The sequence below is a fragment of the Chaetodon auriga genome, chromosome 4 (assembly GCF_051107435.1).
Source record: "Chaetodon auriga isolate fChaAug3 chromosome 4, fChaAug3.hap1, whole genome shotgun sequence".
NCBI classification, from domain to species: domain Eukaryota; kingdom Metazoa; phylum Chordata; class Actinopteri; order Chaetodontiformes; family Chaetodontidae; genus Chaetodon; species Chaetodon auriga.
Window position 1 is genome coordinate 5821129 of NC_135077.1, and position 5215 is coordinate 5826343.

A 5215-nucleotide genomic window follows, 5' to 3' on the forward strand; every position below is an offset into this window, starting at 1 on the left:
GTTTTTTTTTTCTTCCAAGACAACGGTCGGTCGGGGTGGGGATGCACAAAACTTTATCCTTATTTATGATTTTTACACATATAGTTTGTATTTTTGTTTTTGCAAAAAATGTTGAATTGTTGTGTACTTAGGAAGAGACACACTTTTTTTTTGCCTTTTTTTTTAAATGTTGTCTGTCAATTTTGCAATATACTTTTTCACTTTGGACCCTTCACTAGTTGCCGAGCAGGAGGAGGAGGAGGAAGAGGAGGAGCTGTATCTTTATTAGCAGACTGTGTTTGTTAGAAAAAAAAAAACGTCCTGTTTTCCCCTCATTCATGTGCCGTGTGTCTTTCTTTTCAGTTAGCTGTGTGTGCAAGCGGAGAGTGTGTGCGTGATGTTTATTCGTCTACCAAAAGTCTTTATCGATGGTGATTATTAGTAGCTTTTATTTTTGTCCGTTGTTTTGTTTTGTTTTTTTTTTATTCTGATTACTATGATTACTGTTTTTATTATTATTATATTATTATTTTTGTTGTTATTATTATTATTATTCAGGGCAAAGATGACACCAAATTGAACAAAGAAATAAATGGGTAATCCCAGACAGCGCTGAGAGCCGGACAGTGTCGTCCGGCTCTCTGAAGGTTTCTTTTGCTGGCGAGGTGGAGCAGCCGTCGTCTTCTCACCGTTAAGCTGTAGTATCTGTGCACCGTATCGTACCGCCACGTAAAGATAACCTCTGAACTGAACGTCTAATAGTATTTTTATTATTATTATTATTATTATATATTGTTTTCCTTTGATCAGATATCATGATCGATTTATTTGTTACCCCAGTTTGGGTCATAAATTGTGTGCTGTTATTTAATTTTTCCCCCCTAATCCCTGCCCACTGCTTTTTATTTTTTATTCTATTTCCTGGTTGTTGTTGTTTTTTTTTATTCTTTCTGGTTTGTCTGATGCTGTAGTTGTGAGCTGATTGGTCAAATACCAGAGCTTTTTTTTTGTTGTTGTTGTTGTTGTTGTTGTTTTTCTCTCTAATGCTGAGACTGTCGTAACTGACATTGCACTTGCGATGGGTTTTATTTTGTTTTGTGTTGCAGATTGTTGTGCAGAGAGGAGAATATTGGGTGTTTTCTTTACAGTCACAGCAGTTATTTTATCAATCATAGATCTGTGACACAGAGCAAGAAAAATGATTCTACAGTGTATTTTTTTCACTGATATTTATTTATTGGTCATATGTATGTTTTTTTTTTTTGGTTTGTTTATTTTTTGATTTGTTTTTATGTGTATTGCTTTGTTGTGGAGGGCAAACAGGACTCAAGGTGGAGGAGTAGTCTCTCATTGGCATTTTACCATTGTGTACAGAAAGCAGAATATTATATTCAGCCATCACACTAACGTACAGTCAATAAAATATTAGGTTAACGGGTTAAAATAGAAACGGACAGCACAGTAAGGAACGATGTTTCTGGCTTTACTGTGACTGTCTGACTTACTGACATCCATTATTTTGTTTGCTGTTTACCCTCTCAGAAGGCACCGACAAACAGACGGCTCATGGGTTAAAGCTGAGTAACCACAGCATGGTGTATTTGAACTCTAGTGCTTTGCTAATAACTCACAGCGAAAGCTTGTCCTATCTGGAACTTGGATGGTTTTTATCAGCTACAAAGCAGACTAGATATTTTTGTTTTAAGTATTACGTATTTCAGCTGATGATAACTACTATGATAGTGGACTGATTGGCCTGTTATTAACCTGCACTCCCCGTTAGCAAGGTGGGACACGCCTGCATTGAATTATCATTGAGGTTTGTTGCTTGGTTTTTCTAAATGCAGTCCTCGGTCTAGATTGCATGACTTTGCTAGTTTGCAGGGTGGGGGGGAGGATCGACTTCAGTCACCGCTGTTGCAGTTCAAAGGCTTCTTGTATGTACGATGCCATGGATTTATCGTCTTGATAGTTGTATCAATCAACACAGCTTTACCGCCCCTTCCTTTCATTTTTATTTGATGGTTTGTTTTTGTTTTTGGCTGTATTTTACCCCCCCCCCCCCCCCCAGTCTCATTTCAAACAGAATAAATGCCATTATATTGTGAATACCTCAGGATTTTTTTGGAGAAAAAAAATAATAAAACACTTAAAAATCAAATAAATAAATAAATAAAACCTCATAAAAAGTTGATGTGTCATGGTGACGTTTTTTTTTTTTTTCTTTTCTAACTGGGTTTAGAAAGCTCCACCAGAGCCACCGAGGACGTTGAACTCATTTTAGTGCTCCACGCTGCAGTAAACTCAACGTCATCTAAAATCTGAGGGCTGCCCAGTATTTCAGACTGTATTCCATATTCTCAGACTCTCAACATGATTTTAATATCATTGTACTCATATACAAATGGTTGGAAATACTGTAACAATGCAGCTCAAAAATACTCCATCTGTGGACGCACTCCAGCTTGTAATTGCCACTTTTGTCCACAGTGGGGTGCACTATTTACTCTGATAGTTTGTTATCCTGGGATCCATGATTTGAGGTTGGTTGATCAGTCTCAAATCTAACTTCTACCCAGCTCATTTGTCTAAAATAACTCTGATGACAGTAAAGGTAAAATCTGCCCATTAACCGCCAAAGCCAGGCAGGCCGATGTGTTCAGACACATCAGAATAAGCTTCCATGCAGATGTCCTATCTGCACTTTCCCCTGCAGTGAAATTTACCACAATTACCTGCAAGACGTGACATGACTTGACACGACTGCTCCGAGTTGAAATCTTACACAACAGCACATGAAGCATGTTTTAGCTGTGTTAACTAACTTGAAAAACTTTTTTTTTTTCTGGTTTAGGTGTTAAGGTACAAACACCCACGGTTGGTGTGTGTACTATGCAGAGAGAAACTGTGATCTTCAAGCCATTATGAGGTGTGTGAGACGGTTTCCCTGTCCCGCAGCCAGCTGCAGGCAGCTGCCTTAAATATGAAGTGATGTAACAACAGACTGTACCCTGTGGCTGTAAAAATGCACCAACAGGACGATGACTGGGTGAAAAAGCGTAATCAGATGCTTAACCACCCTCCAAGGTGACATATATTTTCACAGCATGCACAATAAAACACCATAATACAGAACACAAACTGTACAATGAATTTGTAAAATAGTAGCAAAAACCTTCTTCACTGTTACGTGTTACTGCTGAGGTGAGAGTCTCGTTGATACCAAGTTTCCTCTTTCTGTTCCTTTACTGAGTCTTATCGTTTTGTGACAGAGGAATAGAAACACAAAGCAGCAGTTTCATACTAACTTTTGTTCTCTATGTATTTATTTGACAACTTGCTTTAAAGTTGTTTTCAGAAGGGATCTTCCCGACAGAACAGTCAGTGTGACTGGGACTGATTTCTGTGTACCGATGGCCAATCATGTGAGAAGTTTTAAGTTTGGAAATTTCTTTGAGGGTTGGGTCTAAGTTTGTTTATATCCTTCCCAACATGTCACCTGATCTGTTACCTCTCTGAAACAAGCCACTGACTTAGAACTATGTGTATTACACTTTTATTTTATTGCCTACACTGAAACCCATTCATAAAACAGTGTACACATCTTATAATGCTAACAGTGGGTGTGTGTGTGCCCTTGCTCTGCATCATTCATGCAGAGACATGCCGCCCTACATTTATCAGCCCATCTTTGATGTGTGACAGATATGAAACAACAGGAGGACTGGGGCTCGGGGTAATGACTGGCTTTTGAAAAGAAACTTTACACCACAGCAAAAACACAATAGTCCACGCCTCCCTCCACCTCTCCGCTCTGAAGCCTTCTCTCTTTCTGGAAATCTGTTTCTTTCTCTGGCTCCTCTCTCTGACCATATATGGTATGAAATTAAACCAAAAGCTCATTGGCGGATGGGAGACAAAGTGCAGGTAGACTTTTCCCCTGATTTTGGGATGTGTTGTGGTAATACACTGAGATCATGTCTTTTTCTTTGTTTGGAACCATTTATGTTTTGTTGTCAATCAGTTTGTCTTTAATTTGTTTTTACAGACAAAACCAGAGAACAAGGGCAGAGCCAAACTGCACCATATTTACATGCACTGACACCGGACCCATTGACTTGTCACTGAAAGAAGATACTCTGTATAACAGCCTTATGCCTCGCTTTGCTTTCTTTACATTTATGTCCTCTGTCCACATCCAGTTATGAGTTTTCTGTCATGTTTCCACCTTGGACACATCAGCAGTGCCACGCCCCTGCTCCTGTTTCAGGTATACACACACACACACACACACACACACACACACACACACAATATACAACACTATCTGACCAGATGCTCCCATCATACAACACATAATAATAACTATCTCAACATATAAGCACCTTACCTACTTTACACCTCTGTATGTAGGTGAAGCTCCTTTTCACAGTCTTTGAGAATGACTGTACTGTGGCTTATTTTCCCATTTTTATGTATTTAACACTGATAAACATATATCAGTGTGCAAAGTCTTTTTGGGAAAACTGAAGTGCACATTCTGTTCACACTGAATCTCCAGATATATCTGAAAGTAAAAAATATGAAAATAAGAAACAAGGGCTATGTGCAGATATTTATTCAGACTAGTTGCAACTTTTTTTTTTCTTTTTTTTTTTTTGACAAATCTGTTTATTTTTTACAATTAACCAATTAGTCATTTAGTCTGAACAATGTCAGAGTCAGAGATGAGTTTTCAGAGGCTTGCTTTGTCCAATCAGAACTCCAAAATCGATCGAGATATTAATTAAAAATGCTTTAACACCAAGAGACCGTCTACAGTCTGTTTTCATGGGCTTCATCTCACTTAAGGGAAGGTAATAGAGAGCCTGGTTCATCATGTACAAAATTAACCCTGTGCTGCCTTCAGGACAAGCAAGACATCCGGTAAAGGCATGAGAACACTTCCTGGGTGATACTCGAGCCAAATAAATGCAATCATTAAGTCATTACAAATGTTAATCTGCGCTTTCGTGTGATTTTCAAAGTAGCATGTGAGCCAGGAAAACAACGCATCTACTCTTTAAAGGACTACTGTTGATTCAGAAGCACTTTCGGCCACAACTAACCGAAGTTCGCCTTTTTTTATTTCTTACGTGGAGCTCTTGAACGCAGCACAGGCCGCGGGGGTGGGGCGGGGCGTTCAATTTACCTGCGATAACTAAAAGAGGGTGGATTACAGGCGCGGAGCGTCCTC